Raw genomic sequence first — 19,734 nt, 5'->3', positions numbered from 1 at the left:
AAATGATTGAGTAGCATCTAAAAATTAAAATATAATGTAGTAAATATACGAAAGATCGTTTTAGTTGAGTCTGGAAAATTTAGAAAAAGACCAAGTTCGCTAAAGTTTTCCCCATTATAGTCAAATAAAATAATAATTAGCTAATTTGTTTAGAAGTCAATTTTTTTAAACCATCACAATCGAGACAGTAAATAGTGGTTATAAATAAAATAAAAATAGTAGAATAATTGATTTTATAGAAAATCATTGACTTTAATCTTTCGGTAAAAAATTGTTAAAATGTTAATTCATTTGGATATAAACATGTCATTGTCCGATACTTCTTGTTAATTTTCGGTCGGTGATCGCGCATTTTAATATTGAATGAAAAGGTTGAAATTCTGGATATTGTTGCCGGGTTCTTTGTTTACGTGCAAATGTTTCGTCATACATAACAGATGGCATCTTCAATGCTTTTCTTATCATGGTCAGCGGCTCAATGTCCTGCAGTATCCAGAAACTCAACTGTTTTCATAGAGTATCGGCCGTGAAAGCCTGCGACTCATTTTAATATTGTTTTGATCTTGAGGGTACTTTTTATACCATCATACCATATTTAACATCAGGCATATAATGTGAAAGCTGTGTACACATGTGTACATGTAGCATTTATATAATGTAAGCATGTATAAAATAGCATTAACGCAAAATAAAAAAATCCGAGTCAAGGTTGATAATCGTAACGTTTCCCAGTTAAATAAAAACGAATCGTTTTTAAAAGTGTGGGAAAACGACATAGGTAAATATGTAAGTGTCTCTTACAAAATCGCGTTGCCATTGTGCTTGTCCACGTGCACGGTAATGCCACCCATCAATTTAATTCGAAATGACTACTAAATACAGTGTTATACTATAATAGTCCAAGATACCAGAGTCGCCAGACATTACTTTTTTTCTGAGTAACAAAATGGGTGGGATATAGTAGTGTTAGCATTTACTTTGAACGTATGCGTATCTGCTAACTTGGACCCTGCAGGTGCTAAAGGTACTTAAAAACATTACTCACTTTTCTTAAAAGCTAAGTACTGATTTTTACATAATGTTTCACAGAATATTATTCAAAATTAATAATAAATACTGCCAAACACTTCCCAATCGGCGGTAATTTCTGCCAGACGCTTTAAAGTTCACAACAAGAATCGTAATTGTACTTAAGTACACTTTTGTACAAGTAATACAGCTACATTTAAATTTTGTTTAGGGGATGTTTGGCCATTACAATGTGTCTGGCTGCTTACAAAAAATATTGAAATAGTTCCTTAAGTATCCTATTTAAAAATGAAAACTCAGACTTAAGTACAATTACGATTTTTTTGTGAACTTTGTAGAGTCTCGCAGAAATTACCGTCGATTGGAAGTGTCTGGCAATATTGATTGTTGATTTTGACTAATATTCTGTGAATCATTATGTAAAAATCAGTACTTAGCCTTTAAGAAAAGTGAATAATGTTTGTAAGTACCTTTAGTATCTGCAAGGTCCAAGTCAGCAGATATGCATACGTTCAAAGTATACATACTAACACTACCCTATCCCACCCATTTTGTTACTCAGAAAATAAGTACTATCTGGCGTTTCTGGGATCTTGCTCTATAATGAGAAACTGTTTAAGAAGTACACCTAATTATCATGATCATCGAAAAAGATGTGCCTGAAATAGAAATCATGTAATAAGAACAGCTTAGGTCCTTGTAAAACAGACAGTAAAAAAATGGATTAATTTAGATATGTTAGGTATTGTTTTTATCAGTGGGTGCAAAAGTAAATGCCTTGTACGTTTTTCTTGCATCGTTTTTCTCTCCCACATGATATTAGAACACAATATTTCTTCATTGGTGGCACACCCATGTCCCTGGTATTCTATTTACAGCCCATAAATTGTTTACTCTATCAGCTGTTGGGATTCAAAAAAATATGATGTGAACTGACATCACTAATGACCTATAACTTCTTTTGTTTTTTGCATTTTTTTTGAAATTTTGCTAGCGTATTTTTTTATTGTATCACGATTGTTATTTATAATTGTGTGTGTGGCATTTCAACGACCTGTACTATTCAGAAACGTCGCGGCAGGTCAAGGGGAAACCTTGTCATTTGTTGGTACTTTCTGGGCTTGAAAGTAAATTTCCAATCCGACATTCGAAACATATTGTAACTAATTTTGTTAACGAACTTTGATCTACGATAAAAAATACTTTTATTAAGGATTTGTTACACATTAGCTTTTGTGAATTGTCAAATCAACTAACGCCGTCTCTTTTTTTCTTTTTAATTAGTGATCACGATTACTGAATTAATTAATATTCTACACCTAATTGTGAAAGATTATCCGAGGTCGAAATCGATCTTTTTACTATTGTAAATGCGTTGGACTAAATGAAAATCGATTGAATGTACCAATCAGGCGGTTTCATTATCTTCTTTTACACAACTTATGACAATCGTAGGTGTAAGATTTGTTCGTTCAAAGTATCCTAGATTTATGTAGGAGAAATAACAGTTTTCAATTAGTAACTGATTCTCAAAAAGAGTGTCTCGTATCGTTTAAAAATTTTATGTTTAGTTTATTTCGATTTATTAGTTTACTGAAAATAAAATCGTGTAGGTACATCTGTTACATTACGAATTTTGATTGTAACGAGACGTCCAATTTTATGATTAATAAAAAGATACAGCCAATGGCCTTTTCTCGGACTTTGTGCCCAACTTATATGCTAATTATTAGACTTGTTTTTATCTCATCTTTCATCCGCCACTTTAATGCAGATACAATTTCACCTGTTAAGTTTGCAGGCAGTACAACTGTAGGGATAGATATACAGGGGCAAAAGATTAGTATACTTAGATTTGCAGAAATTCGAAAAATTTTTAAAGGTATATGTTTGGAGCGCGGTGCTGTATGGGTGCGAAACATGGACGGTTAAAGGCGAATGATGAGGATACCGTGGATAGAGAAGGTTAGAAATGACGATATATTAGAAAGAAAAGGAGAACAGAGGATTCTGTGGAAGTCAATAAGATATAGGCGAGATAGGTTGGTATGACACCTTCTCAGGCATGAAGGTCTAGTCAGAGACATATTGGAGGCAGAAATGGGAGTTAGGAGGGGTGGAAGTAGAGCTAGATTAGATTGCTGTTCGCAAATTGTTAAGGATATGGGTTGTTCTAGTCATAGGGAAATGCGAAGATTAGTTTAGGATAAGAAAGAGTAGAAGTGTGTGTTCAACCAGTCTTAGGACTGACGACCTTATGATGATGAAGTTTTCAGTTATTAAATCTGCCTGTCGTCTATATTTTTATCTAATCATTTTGCTGTTTAGAGTTGTTTTGAAGTCGCTTCTTTTCCGTTTCGAAAAGTATAGTAGTATTTATGTGCATATTGTATTCATATGGTAATGCGAATAGTTGTACGGGATATTAAGAATTTCATAGGTAGACGTAAAAAGATATTTGGACCAGCCTTGTGCCTTTCTATTAGCGATAAGTGGTACCATTGTCGTGAATGGCGAGGAATTAATAATTTACGCTGGTACGGCTTTTCGTGTACGTGTACACACCCTCGCGATCATGATTTCCTACCTATCTGTCTATACAATGTGCCTGCTCCAAATTAATTCTGCATGCATTGATCGCTACCTCCTTTTTTATTATAGATAAAAAAGAAGGCGACGAAGGTAAAGTACGATTTTTGCATAAAAAAAAACTGTTTGTGTTCAAACGACTATTCAAATTTAATCTAACGCGTTTAATTAATTTCAAGGAACCATAATTTTTTATCCGTTTGGGTACGCGTATTTATCTAAACGATTTTTGTGTGACTGAGAAGTAATGAAACTAATCACACAGATTGTGGACACGTGATTGAAATATAATAAAATATATTAAATACCTATCTAGCTTACCCATAATAAAAAATTAAGAAAAGATTAGAAAAAAGTTTTGAACAAACTTAATATAAAAATTTACTCTTAAAATCTTTCGAGTTTGTTCGAATTATTGTAACAACCAGCGGTACCTGACATTGAAAATAATCGATTCCGGTTAATTAATTTTTACGTTCAGAAAATGTTGTGCGCGTTCGAAGGCACAAAACTGACTTTGATAGAACATGATGCATTTATATGGTGCAGTTTCCATTATAAATGCATGGCAATTGAAGTGCCGTGGTTGCATTTTCAAGGTTTTTGTAGCCCTCGAGCCACGTTATCGTGACAATAATTTCACCTACTTCGAAAGCTTCAGTATTTCATCTGTGAGAAAGGTTACATAGAAGCCATATAAACTGAAAATAGTTTCTCTTCTTCCCCAGGATTGTGGTTTTAGTCATTGCTTTAAATCTTTTTCCGGAAGGCTTTGCGTTCTATGAAAAGATTAATTTTGTAATATGCATACAACGTGTAGATTTTGCGTAAAAATTAGATAATTTTTCTGGGAAGGATGTTAATAACTAATTGAATTTGTTTCACTGTCTTTGGCAAATAAAATAAAAAATATCCACAACAGTTTCGGTAATTGCTGAACTGCGAATCTCGAATTATCTCTTAATTTTTAGCGTCACTTATGGAATATTAGTTTTAATTCACATTAATAATCTTACTACTAAATTATTGTACATTTTTAAGCAAGCAACTTCATGAGTTCGTAGAACTCTCCTAATTAGCCGAAAATCTTACAAAATCCGGCTATAATTAGCAAACACTTCAGCATGAGAGGCTAATAAATCACAGTTCAGGCATTCCAAACATAAACAATGTATTTTTAACTTTTTGTGATAGGATAGTAAAAAATTAAGACCATTCACCCATAAATGATAAATCATGTTTATTCCTATCATTAGCTAATTTACAATGCATTCATAAAATAGGTAAGCGAAATATATATCTTGTTACTGAAACACTTTTTCGACAGTGGTGTAGACATTCTTACATATTAGATAACCAAATTGAATTGTGCGCGTCTTTTAGATTCGACAATTCAGTAAATTAGTTCATGTATTTTGTTATAATTCTACTTCCGGGTTCCGCATGTGAAGAGTCCTACATGTGAGATATATTTTTTCAATCATGTCTATCTTCAAATTTTATCTACTTCTCTGAAAATTATCCTTGACTAATGAACTCTCAAAATATTTCGAAAAAAGCGTGACATCCCTTGTAAGTTTCAAATTGCATTTATGCAAAGAAGATCGATGTATTTGTTCGCATCTTTTTATATCACATTCAAAAGATGATGCCGCCCTTTAGACCCTTACAGAGTGCATGTATCCTTTATATTCGGTTCCCAACTCGCTACTGGTTTTGTATTCTTAACCATCACCAAGAAATAATAAAATCTGTAGGAGGACATATGAAAGTAATTTAAAAAGCAATTTTATGTAAATGTTATTTTGGTTTCAAATATAGTATGATGTGTATCTAGCCAATCACATTTCTTTTATTAGCCGCCGATTAAATTACCTAAACGGAATGTAATTGTATGTATGTCCTCTCACATCGATTCATATCCTTTTCCTTTTTAAACCGTAGGTATTCGATAAAAAGTTTTATCTTTTCCGATTACTGTTTATATCGTAATTAGATTTTCACTGAAGCGAAACATTTTATTAGAGGTATAAACTTCAAGTGCTTGGTTTTTAAAATTTAATGATTTAAATACACGACGCTGTTGTTTCTGTATAAATACTCATATGATATGGGCTTGGCTCAATATTATAGAAACATTTCTATCAGTTTTTACGTTTTACCATCAGGCCAAACTTTATGTCAATGAAAATATTTTTCTCAAATTTGTAATTCTAAAGATGCTTCGATAAGGCGAAGACGTATCTAGTTTATCAATAAAAGTCGTTTTTATAAAACTAATTTCAATAGTTTCACCAACTGTCGAAAGAAATAAAAATCAGTTTACATCAAATGGGAGAATTTGTTTAGGATTTCAAAAGGAGCCGAGAGGTACCAACATAAATCGAAAATTAATTACAATGATTTTGCTTAGGTAAATTAAAAACAAATTATTAGTTATAATGATAGGTTTTTGTATTGAAGCGAATGCATACAGACAGCATTTCCAATATGACTTTCACACCAATTTTTGTGGCAGTGCGTTACTCCAAATAACTGAAACGTTAATAACAACACAACTTTGAACGGTTAACCATTATATTTATTTAGCTTCGAGTTACACTTTTATTACCGCATTTTAGAATGTTTTTATGTAATTCTACGAATGTTATATAATGATCAGTGCTGATTATAATCTTTTACCATGTTTTAATGACTTCGGAAGCAGTATAGACTTCTTTCCCTAATACATTTCTCTCAAAGTTTGATCATATTTCACCATTTGATTCAAAATAAAATTAAAATACAATAATTTTATTCAATTTCTAACTTCAATATAAATTAATCGAATGTATTTTATGTGGAGAGATCAAATAAATGTTTAGCGTATTATCTTTTTTTATCAATTTCATTAATTGCTTGCATTAAATTATAAGTAGATAGTTGATTTAAAAAAATCTAAAATAGAAATCATTATAATCGCGGATCTTATTAATGAAATTATCGGAAGTGCAATACGAAACACAGACAGATCTTGTCAACAAGAAAAAGGTACAAATAACGAGAATGCAATGGTGTATAACAACGGCGACCTTTTTAGGTAATGTATTCGACTCATTATTGTATCTAATTGAGTTGAATAATACTGATCTATATTTCCGGATGTCATTTTTTTTTTCTTTTCGTTCTTTATTGTAAGACAATCCGCTTGCGAATAGGTACCTAGTGAAATAATTTCGACAAGCAACCTTGCTTGACTTCCGGCTGCTTTGAGAACGTGACAAGCCCTGTGGCCATTTTAACGTTACCTCAGCAGCTAAAGGTACTTTCAAAGTAACTCCAGGCTATTGTTTTTTTTTGTTCATGTTTTCCAGAGACGGTGATAATGAAATTGCTTCGGTGTAAATTCGTGTTTAAACATTAAAATTTGATAAAGAACGAATGGTAATCGATAGTAATGAATTCTGATTACTAATTAATAGGTAATGTCTTTTAATGGTCTCTAAAAGCGTTGATTAACTTGTCATCAGTATCGTCATGGTGTTGTTATAGGCCTTTAACTAGCCCTTCATGCCTGAGAAGGTGTCCTACCATTTGATGATCGATAATAACTAATCTAATTCATCCAGACCAATTCAGGCTTTCTCCTGGGTCTAAAATAGGGTTTGCTACCCGTACTTTATTATAAAGTATTGTACTCTATTTCGACTGTGCGTACGTTATACTTATTTACAAGACACATAAAGTACGCAAAAATACTTTATTTAAGGCCTTAAGTAAACATCATAATTTTGTAAGCGATTATTTGAAATTCAGAGTATTTTTACATCAATAATATTGCACAGAAACATCAGAAACAAAAACATCAGAAATATTGCACAGCTGCTATACAATAATACATTTCCATTTGCCTCCTTCTCTATATCCATACAAAATATCTATCAAACGAATAAAATTAAAATTTTCTTTTGAAAAATGAAACCATTCCATCAGTATTTTCTTATGACGTTGTCACGTTCGACTATCGTCAGTAAACCGACTTTATAGACAACCGATTTTTTTAAAAACAAAAAATAAAATACTTTATTTTTATGCTGAGTACTTTTTTTTACCTTTTAGTCGAGAAATACTTTATGTAAAGCCCGAAAAGGTGGCAACCCTAGCCTAAATGTTCTAAGGCAGGACATCCACCTTACAATTTTTATCAAATTAACATAACATCCGGTAGGAACCGCCGTTGTTTCATTAGCTGATCGTTTCTTTGTATTTTTTTTTGTTTTTAAATTATTACTTTCCATTTAACGAACATGCACCTTATTATTATTTGATTGCCCTGTCATTAATTTGCTAAATATCCGATGTTCATCCACCCGTCACAGTCAATTTCCCTTTTCTTTTAACAACAATCGCGAAGAATAGCAACACGCGTTTTAACACGTCACGTTCCAAAGAAGAAGAACGAGCCGAACGAAACTTGTTGTTAAGTTCGCTGACTGCACATCATATCATTACGAAAGCTCTAATTATTACGGCGATAGAAAGAAAGTGAAGAGCGAAGCGTGGCCCAAGTACCCGGCACGGCGTATGAAGTTGTAAAAATTGACCGCTGCTGAATTAATGATTTTAAAATTTAGCACTGTTTCGCAAAAAAATCCGGTCATGGATTGTTGTTTCGCGTGAAATTTACGAATAATCGCATAATTAATAAGTGCAAGGGTTTAGAAATTATGAAAATGTGGAAATTATGCAGTTACATATGAGTACATATACATAAATGTATCGGGATCATTAAATGTTTAATGGTTTTTTCATGACCTCTACGACAAATCCGAGAAAACAACACGTATCTACAAAAAAATTGAGGTGGCACTACATCCCTATTTTCCATAATTTCACTGTGTTATTGTCATTAGTTTCGGAGATGTTAATTCAAAACCACCTTCAGACAGTAGCTCCTTGAGAAAGCGTTTCTCATTCTAGTTTTATTCAGACCTTTTACGTTATTTTTGAATAAATATAGTAGAATCTGCTAGCAACGTTCGACGATTTAATTATGGGCACTATGTACATACCTGTCACATCTTTTGGGAAGAGTTCTCTATTGTTGTATCCTAGGAGTTGTAGATTTTGATTATAGAAAAGGCGTAAGGCATTGAACATTAGTTACGATTAATGAATTGCTTTCATAGGTATATCGGTAATATAATGCGATTTTCATAATGCGCGATTCTACTGCATTTACTGTACAATAGGACAATTCTGTTATAATAAATAAAAACAGCGAAACACGAACTATTTAACAAAGATTGAAAGAATTGAAACAAATGACTATTATTGTGATTAAGGAGCGGACATCAAGGTAACCTTATAAAATCCGATGACTGGCTAGTTGTTAATTACATATTATGGGATTGTCCATGTATTACATAACACAAAATTTGTCGTTATCTAGGGAGGTGTTTCTTATTTTTATTTATTAATTTGTCTGGCGACAACAGCTGATGCACCTACTCCAAAAAAGAAAAGAGAATCAAAAGTTATAATAATAACTAAGTCATTGTCATAAAAAATTCTTTTCGGTATTCAAGGTCTATTTGGTCTGATTTTCTTGTAAACTAGGTATAATCTGTACAATATTATACCGGTAGGTATCAATTTTATGAGTTACACAAACATTTATTAATCTACCCACGGTGTGGCTGTTAATTTCGTTAATTTCCATATATCCATAAAGAGTAACTCCGGTGCATTCCACAATAACACGATATTTCCCAGTGCATATTTAATTAATCAGATAAATTAAATCAAACACAGCGTTAATCATCACTGTTATTATGTTATGCCGCTTTTGACCTTGTACTATCCAAAGAAAAACATTAAAGTAGTCGATTTTAAATAATAACCAATAATAATGGTCTATGAAAGTGGAAGGATTGATTAAAGTAACTACGATTACAGTTCATGAAAATAGGTCCGTCTAAAAACTTTCAAGAATTCCTCACCAGTGTGGTAACAGTTTTTCTGATGTTTGATTTAAATTTTGGATAACCTTTTCATTTTAAGTCTCAATTACTTGATTAATTATTCTGTTAAATGGTTAACTAAGTTTATTATGCATGTATATTACACCTTGCATAAACATTAACCTTCAGTTCGTAATCGTATTCAGATAGATATTGAACTAATTTAGATGCAATATTAATAAATTACTGACAAACTTTTCGTAACTTCTAAAAAGTATACTCTTTCAGCGTCTAATTCATTTCAATGCCTAATTCTCTTTTACTTCATAATTATACGTATTTTCTACTTTTTAAAGATACTTAACAACGTGACTAGATGTTAAGTAATTGTAGCATTAGATCGGCAAGTTTTACGTTATTAGCCGAATGCTCTGTTAATTTTACACTTAATTGAGTTTAATTGTAAATAAGTAACGCTTGAATGACGCCTTTGTACGGAACTGTATCCATTTTTAACTCATTGACATGTCAAGAAGCAGTAAAGTGTCCCATTTAACTTGACCACGGTTAAGACGTGTAAATTACTTGGAATTAGCAGAATTGCGAAAACAGGACTCTATTTCCTGCGTCTTTAAAAGTTGTACTAACTGTTATAAGTACAAATTCGTGAAAATCAAGACCAGTTTTTTCGTGTACTGTTATATATGTACACATTATGTAGGTGTTGTTTTCATACCATTTCGAATGCAGAAAATTACGAAATAATAATGTTAACGCATTTTTACGAATAATAATTAGTAGAATCTAAAATCTTGTAATGACTTTTGTACATGAATGTCCAAAGTCTCGCTGTTGTTACGTTATCGTAACAATAAAAGAACAATAATTTTATATATGTAATATATTATACTTATAGTATAGTTCTTCATAATAACGTAAATTGTAAGGTTTCTCGCATAGGGATTTTGACAAAATCAACAAAAAAAACTCGAAATTCGGTTAAACGTTTCGTTACTTTATTGCGGTGTCATTAGTTTCTTTAATTTTTTTCATTTAATTTCTTTTGAAAAGTCCTGGTTGTAAAGGACGAATAATTGCTGAAGAATATGCAGCAAAGTAGCGAAACGTTCAACCGAATTGCGAGTTCTTCCTTTGATTTTAGTTTTTTCTAAACCCCTATAAGAGAAACCTTATAAATTAAAGATATTTGTCGAATTATAAGATAAGAATAAGTAGCATTTGTAAATGAACTTGAAAACGTACAGAAAAATGTAATACACTCCTTTGTTGATTAATACGATAGAAAAACGAATGAGATGGATAAGGTCGTGCTTTATCGCATTTATATCGGTGCAAATTTTCTCAGCTGTTCGTGTCGCTTTTGTGAGGTAATATATCTGTCTTATTGTGTTAACTTCTTGAGAAAATGCTTGATACGTTTGCAAAATGTTCCCAGATTCCACTTTTTATGTAGGTTTGTTGTTTGTCTCGTTGGAAATCCTCACATCAGCCGTAGCGCACCGCGAACGTAACTTAACGTATAATAATTTTCCACTTATTGTAATAAATTCTTAATGCAAATCGTGACTCTTAATTAAAGTCGCGAGTTAAATTTACGTCTCATTGTTAAATTAAACGTCTAATTGAGGCGGTTTGACTTTACTTTATTTCGTTAGTTTTATAAGAAAACTAAGACGTGGAAAACGCGAAGAAAACGCTGAATTATATAAACAACTGTTGTGTGTAATGTTATGTGACTTTTTGTCGATTGTTAGGACGTATAAGACATAAAAATTGCTTGATAAAAAATGCGGAGAGTGAGTATTGTATAGGAATGTGTAGGAGACTTTAACGTTAGGTCAAGAAACGAACTTCGATTAATGTTGAAAGTTAAATTTGATTTATAGGAAAACATAAGAAGTACAAAACTCGAAGCATATACTAGAAAATGTATACAAATGTTGTGTGTAATGTCATGTGACTTTTTGCCAATTGGTAGGACGTATAACTCTAAAAATTGCTTGATAATAAATGCAGAGGTTAAGTATTATATAGGAATTTGTAGGAGACTTTAACGTTAGGTCAAGAAACGAACTTCGATTAATGTTGAAAGTTAAATTAGATTTATAGGAAAACATAAGAAGTACAAAACTCGAAGCATATACTAGAAAATGTATACAAATGTTGTGTGTAATGTCATGTGACTTTTTGCCAATTGGTAGGACGTATAACTCTAAAAATTGCTTGATAATAAATGCAGAGGTTAAGTATTATATAGGAATTTGTAGGAGACTTTAACGTTAGGTCAAGAAACGAACTTCGATTAATGTTGAAAGTTAAATTAGATTTATAGGAAAACATAAGAAGTACAAAACTCGAAGCATACACTAAAAAATGTATTCAAATGTTGTGTGTAATGTCATGCGACTTTTTGCCAATTGGTTAGGACGTATAACTCTAAAAGTTGCTTAATAAACAATGCGCAGAGTAAGCATTATATAGTAATGTCCAGGAGACTTCAACGGTGGGTCAAGACACGAATTTTGATTAGCGTTTAAAGTTAAAACGATTCTAGATAAGATGTATGAATAATTACATAAAAGAAATCAGTAAAACTAGTATTTTTAAGGGTAAGAGTTGTAAACTGTTACTTATTATATTCAGTGGTAGTGATTTTTAAATGCATATTATTTGTAAATAAGTTGAATTCAAATAATCCTATTTTCTCTCTCTTTACTTTCATCGTATGCCTATTAATTAAAAAACTGATATAATTACACCCATGGTATTCCATCGTATTACAAAAAAGAGAACATAATAAATCACCAAGAAATATATTTTCTATAACTTCACGGTTATGAACCTGTAACAATACTTATATTTAAATCATCTAATAAATAGCAACTTTTATTATGCCTACACATTATTTTCAGCTCCTACGTCGCTGACTTACGTAAGGATTTTTAAATTTAAAATTCTTTTTTTCTTCTACAATATTAACAAGACTTCCATTCATAATAAATACTAGTTGTTGGTCACACTCTGTTTAACTTTTAAATTCAACGTTCAGCACTATAATGCATTGTACCTACACATTGTGGGTCACTTTTATTGACGGCAATTTTAATATAAAATTTAATTATCTTCATAATGTTACACCTGTCTTTGATCTAATAGAATATGATCACTTAATGTTAGGCTCAAAGAAAGAAAACACATCTCAGGACGCGTTGTGGTCATTGAAAAGCATCCACATCGCGAAATTTGTGCTAAAAAGGCCAATTATGCGTTGTGGCAAACACAGAAAGAACACATAGCGACACGTTGTGGCAGAATATTTAATTTTACTGTTTTATTTTTTTTTTTTTATATCACGAATCTAGTGATCTGAAAGAAGCGCTGCACTTACAATTAATATTTCAAAAAGTCGAGTGATATTAAGTAAGTAATTAAAAATAATTACCGAAACTTATAAATTACTCAGATAACTTGCCAGCACCTTTCTCTAATCGTTGAGCATCCTGTCAAGGGTTAACGACATTCGATCTATTAACTTTTTAAAAAAGTAAAAAGTATATGTGCTTTTTTAAAATTGCGAATCTTCTTTTGGGTTTTGAAAGTGAACATCCTGTCTGCTTTCTTTCTATAGCGGCTTTTAGATAATTCGTAGCTGTCACAGCTGACTTAAAATAAATATTCGTTTAAAAAAACTGTTAGGATAACTGTACTGTTACATTGCAAAACCTGTTCGTCCTCTCTCGCGAGTTTAACAACATTATAGCTTTGTTTTGCATCGTAAATTTTACAGGACCTTATTAAAAGAAAATAACGTACAACATATGACCGTTTAATAAGTATTGCCTTTTACTTGAAACAACTTTTATTTGTTTTAGCGATTGGCATTACCATTTAATGTATTATATATACATTGACAACCGCATATGTAATCTTAATTTAGATCTTTAATGCTCTAGGGTTCTAAATTATTAAAAATGATAGAAATAAATTGTCTAGTTATCAATTTGCTTGTACAATTTCTTGGTACTTACAATCGATGTATAAATTTATCAAGGACTAAATTTACATGTTTTTTGTGGCGAATTAAGTAGATTTGGTGGTTTATAAATACGTTGCAACTAATTCGTAAATATATGTACATGTTTTTTTAAACTTTTGTCCTAAAATACAATGTTTGAAATTTTTATAAAGCACACCATATTTGCCGTTGCTGTTAGAGGAGATAAAAGTAAATAATTAACTAATTAGTTATTAAAATCTTATAATCACCAATCAGTCTAATCCTTACCATCCATAATCCTTTTTATTTCTTCCTCCATATCTAGCAAAATTGGTTTTTATTACAAAACGTTGAAAATGTCTTGCAGTATATCATAAGATTTTCTTCAATAATTCCTTATTAATTGCTTTGTATTACGGACAATGTCGTCCACTTTCTATTTGTTATTAACTGCTCGATTTATGAGACATTTTGTTTGAAACGGAAAAGAGGAGAATAACCTTACACGTATGCAGACAACATACATGTAAGTAGATAGAAACCGAACGTTTGTTTTAAAAACAGAATGACAATCAACTTTCCAATTGCTTTATTACGTATTTCCTTTTGACATGTTTAACGTTTCCCACGGAACATCATTATTTATAATCTTTCGATAGCATACGTGTTCGATTTTTATGACATTTTTTAACTGTCAATCTTAACCTATTTAAAGCTCCTATAATAAAAATGATAAATCACTTGAAATGTATTTTAAAAGTAAACTAAGAAAACATTAAAAAATGGCAGACAGTTTAGTGAAAATCCAAAAATCACGACAGTAATCCCAGTTCTCTTATGGGTTCGTTTCTTAACCTAGCGTTGAAGTCTCTTTCACGTAAAATCTTTTTGGCGTTCATATATAGGCACTTTAACTTTAACAGTCTTTTTAGCGGTAATAAGTGATTGTAAATAAACGAAGTTACTTTTACAATGGGGCAATACAAAAATGGCTCATTGTATATTTTATAAAAGAACACATGTGTCCTAGCACGATTGCTAATTTCACTATTACTTTACTTACAATTATTTTCAAGAAGTTCTAATAGAATTATCATAAAACATACGTTTCTATCCTGCAGAAAATTTATTTAATTTATCGCTGCCCTTACCATTTTTTTTTTCTACGTAAGTGAAATATGTATATTAGAAAATTGTAGACACAAATCAGCGTATAGAATGTTAGATCATCATCGTCATGTCAAGTGCATCGGACTGTGGCTGGCCGCTACGCTAAGACGATGAGTGGCTTGAAAATATTGCCATCCAAGTTTCATTGTTGCACGTGCTTTTTCATGAAAGCACAACATGGTGCCGGAAGGAAAAAATTATCTTCGTTAGAAGGAATTTAAATCGAAGCGTGCTCGCTTTGTCTGTACCTACATATATGGTGCTGTTTAGGTTTAATTATTTTGCTTTCGAATGAAACGGTTGCTAATCAAAATGAAAGTGGAGATTTACAATTCAACAGTAAACAAAACAATAAGAACCACTAAACACGACAATGTAATAAAACCATAGCAACTGTAATACAGACAAATAATGAAAAATTAGTTTAAAATAGATATGGATATAGGAATAAAATTGATCGCTATTATTTTTTACGAATAATGTGAATCTATGTACAGGGTGTAACAGATTTAGAGGGTTTAAACTAAATGAAATACATAATCGCATAATGAGTTGAACACCGTGGTTACGGGCAAAAAGCCGGTCCTGTGCGTAAATTGGCAACACAGGTGTCTATCGAATACAATAACTCTGCAGCTACATGGATGGAGAATGTAAACATTACTAATTATCAAACATCTAAACATCATAAACTATTTAGTATTATATATTATATTTCTATTGACTGACCTGCACTTATTTCTATTATACAATTTAATAGACACTATAGGGGATAGGCGAATCGAGGGATATTCTAAACTATTATGCGCAGTCATTAAAAGTCGAGCAATATCTTTTGAAAAATATGACGTGATGTAAAGATATTTTACTATTGTACATATCAGGTTTATGTGTTCATAGTTCTTTAATACATTCATAGTTGTTGTTAATGGTCCAGAACAAGTTGGTACACCGGTATAAATTGTGCAAGTAATATCATATCATGTCGGTCTGTCATATAACATATCGTATTGTGAGTGCAGAGCATGTAATATAGAGGTACTTGGGTACATACTTTCTTTTGCTACGGAATTCCTTTTTCGGATCAGTGCAATTCATTTGATCAATATTAATCTGCATTGTGTGCGCGTTTTAAATACGTTATGTGTTTACTTTCGATTATTATTATTCTGATGAGTTTTGCAATAATAATGATCATTATCGATCAGTTGGGTTTCGGTTTTACTTTTCAAATGAACCATTATCGGTCGGTCATAACAATCAATCTGTAGTATTGATTGATCGATGTGTATCGTGGATTTAAGTCTAACTAAACGTAAATCAATTCTTGTTATAAATTAGAGCTGTACCTTCACTAGAGCCTGTCACATGCGTATCGAAAATATCAGACGAATCTACGATACGCGATTACAGTTATGTTCCAGTTGAAGAAAATTCGAGTTAAATAACATTTTTGCTCTACAATCACGCTTTTTACTTTTAGTAATTCGGCGTGACTTTTAATTTAATGAAACAGTAGTGCCATTTGTTAATTAACCTTAACATGGATCTTCATCTCTTCAAATAACTATTTACAAATTGGTTCATAAATTTTTCCGTAACAAATTAGTTAAGGCAAGTTGACCCGCTCCTTGTTAGACTGTAGGTACTTCTAATAGTAATTATGTATTTAATGACAATCAGAATCGGATACTTCCATTAATTAACTGTTAATTGAAACAAGTAACCATTAAATATCTACATAGTACTATTGTAACAATAAAAATTAAGATCGATTGAAAAGGTCTGACTAACGAACCGAACAACTTTGTTCGTCAAGGTAGGTGTATACGTAGAAATAATTTTTCATCGAACCATAGGTTAAGATAGGATAGGATTGGATTGAGGTGTACGTAGTACATTTGCCATGAAATTTAACAGTCACGAAGCTAAAGGTTACATGCCGTGCACTGCCACATTGTCGCTTTTATAAATGCAATTATTTACTGACAACAACAAGAATAGCTAGAATATACTACATATTATACGATTGATATTAGATTGGAAAAACATAAATCAAAAACCGATCGGAAAATCAAGTTAAGTAACTCAAAATCGGATCAGATAAATCAGTCGGTAATCTTAATTGGCTTAATCACATAAAAATATTAACTGGCACACAGATAAATAATAAGCTAATACCTAATGACCAATTATGTAAAAGCCTCTCGCGTGTAGGGTGATTACTGTTAGTTACGTCGATTTTTAAGAACTTCTTATGTCGCGCATAAGAAAGTTATAATTACTATTATTAAACATTTGAAAGTTGAAGGCAGGCCGGCTGCATATTTATCATTTTCTTTTGTTATTTACTTCAGGTGTAGCTAATTTGAATCATAACGCAAGTAATATATTTGTCGCAAATATCAGGCAGCAATCGCGGTGTGTCTTGCACAGCCTTGGAAAGCACGAGGCCAGAAACGAGGTTCAAATATGTAATACACCTTCACCCTTCAATCTTGTAGATTATTGAGTTTTTTTAAGTGTTAATATAATCAAAAAATTATGAAGAAGTAAATTGTAGCCAATACATGAAAAAGTACCCTAGTATCTTTTGAGACCCCAGCTAAATTCTTTTTTGAAAAGGTATCATTTTTCTAATTCTTAAAAACCGTTTTTGTCTTAGTTAAATTAATCAAAATTAGAAAATTACAGTAAAGTGTTGTAATGTAGATTTTTTCTTATTGATCAGTGACTTAGAAGGTTATTGTCTGTCACAACTTGCGTATACTGCCTAAATTATTATTGGACATATTTTCATCTTTATTTTAAATATGTAGGTACCTTGTTTCGACCTTCTTTTGGAAGCACCTTTCTAAATGGATAAATAGATACTATTTGAAAAAGGAGAAATGTCTAAATAAATTAGCTATGCGGTTTTTACTAGGTCACAATTAAGATTAGTTTGTACACAGTTATTATTAATTGCTGCGAGCTAATTTTTATTATCTTGGACTTGACAACAATCTCCATTGAATTCAAGGTGGAAATACATATCAGTTACAAACAATATTTCGAATTTTTAATTATATAATGACTTTTAGTAAACTTTTATTTTGTAAGTGCATGACAGGCAAAATTTGAGAAGTTCTTCCAAATATCTAAGGAGAACAAAATTTTGTTTTATTTATTAATCTGGTATTGTTATTATTATTTAATTTCTTGGATCAAAAACTTTAACGTTATTGAAACATATCTTACTTTTAATTGTTTGTTAGGTATTCCGCAGATATCCGATAAAGTGGGGTAAAAAGGAAGAAAATTATAACAATAGGTGTCTTGTTCCTTTTTTTGCAATTATTTCTGGCACTAACAAAACAGTTTCGAATCACTTAAAAAAAAAAAAAAATGAAAAAAACGTATTTCAGTCAGCACAAAATCACGTGCGCGCATTCACTTTTCCGGCTTTCCACGTTTGTTTTTCCCGGTCGATCTAACAGTGACCATCTCCGTCGAGGGTTGTTCTTCTATGTAGTATACGCGGCAACACGTTCGTTTTCCAACTGTTGCTTCTGGTTGCGTTGTTAACTGTGGTGAGACTCGGTTCGCGAAGAAGAAGGGCATGTAATAGGTTACTATACTGTAATACTATAGTTATTTTGTATACTGGTGTGAGGTGTTCTAAACATGCTCTTAGCTCTCAGTTGACGGCGTCCACCAAGAAATCACGACGAACAACGACGTCGTTTGCTCTGGTGGGATTGTCCACGGTTAAGTTACTCAAGGACAACGTATCAAATTAAACGAAGCAGGGTTTTACGAAAGTTAGCTGAGAAAATTATCCGATTAATCGATTAATAATCGCGGCTAAAACAGTAATAGGTTCAGACCTCAACGTCAAACGATAACAAAGTTACCTTCTTCAAGGACTGAAGAGAGCTAAGGACTAAAGGTGGTTATGGTCCAGCGAACATAATACGATATGTTTTACTGCAATGTTCATTGGGATTTTCATTAATCAAAAGCTGTTTGAATCTAACATAAATAGAACGTTTAGTTTGTCCAATTTGTTTCTTACTTTTCTCGAAAAGGAATTCTATTCTTAAAATCTCCAAATAAGGTTCTTAAATTTTATCTTGTTGTCTGTTTTATCGACATTGCGGTCAATGTCTAAAAATATTGCCCAAGATAAAATTTAAGAACTTCATTTCAGGATACCAACTTTTCAAAAGGACTCGTCATCGTCATCTTTTAGCGTAGAGTTTGAGCTTTTGGTGTTCTACAACACCGTCATTGTTTTCCAATCCTCTAGATTAACATTCAATTTTAATTATTAAACTTGGCAATCGATTATGTTTATCAATTGTTCCAATTAATAGCAATAAAATCGATTGATAGGACAATTAATCTTAGTTCTAATGTAAATATCAAATTTCGTGATAACTTTTTAGCCAACACAGAAAATTAATTTTTTTTTGTTCCTCCGGGTGTAGGTGCATATATGTATAAGGGTTATCACCTATAAAAGTATTTGATGAGGACAGCTACTACGAAAGAACATTTTTAAAAATTCACAAAATCAGAAGCTCTTGTGTATTACCACTTTTATTCAGGAAAATATTCCGTTCCCGAGGGTCAGAAAAAATTAGTTTTATGTGATCGTCGCGGGTAAAACCTATCATCAAATTTTGTACATACTTTGTCAGGAATACCGAAAAGGACAGAGTGCCTTACAAAAATTAGGTTTATATGGTCGTCGATGATCTTTAACACTAAGACAAGAATGCGAGCGAAGCCGCTGGTAAAACCTAGTAGGTGTATAAATATTACATAAACCTTTTAGAATAGACAACACACCGCGATAAAATTTATACCGAGGGGTACGCAATTCTTGTTGCTCTAGATTTGGCAACATTTACATAGCATTCGTGAAAAGGAAATGAAAACGGACTTGTACATGCCCATTTAAGACATACGTTCTTTAGTATGTTTAGAATTCTGTTACAG

The 19,734-nt window shown here is 31.8% G+C and overlaps 2 protein-coding genes across 3 annotated transcripts in view; one reads left to right on the top strand and one right to left on the bottom strand.

Moving 5' to 3' along the window:
• LOC112904299 overlaps positions 1-18,405 on the bottom strand; it is a 23,560-nt gene extending 5,155 nt beyond the window's left edge. The window contains exon 1 of the mRNA XM_025973967.1: positions 17,989-18,405. The gene's annotated coding sequence lies outside the window, so the exon portion shown is untranslated. The remainder of the gene's footprint in view (positions 1-17,988) is intronic.
• Positions 1-19,734, top strand: part of LOC108740212 (N-alpha-acetyltransferase 15, NatA auxiliary subunit) — a 39,367-nt gene that overhangs the window by 9,514 nt on the left and 10,119 nt on the right. The gene's annotated exons all lie outside the window — the stretch shown is intronic.

This window comes from Agrilus planipennis, unplaced genomic scaffold (genome assembly GCF_000699045.2).
Source record: "Agrilus planipennis isolate EAB-ADULT unplaced genomic scaffold, Apla_2.0 scaffold158, whole genome shotgun sequence".
Taxonomy (NCBI): domain Eukaryota; kingdom Metazoa; phylum Arthropoda; class Insecta; order Coleoptera; family Buprestidae; genus Agrilus; species Agrilus planipennis.
The sequence above is the reverse complement of the archived record's forward strand: the minus strand, read 5'-3'. Positions and strand labels throughout refer to the sequence as shown.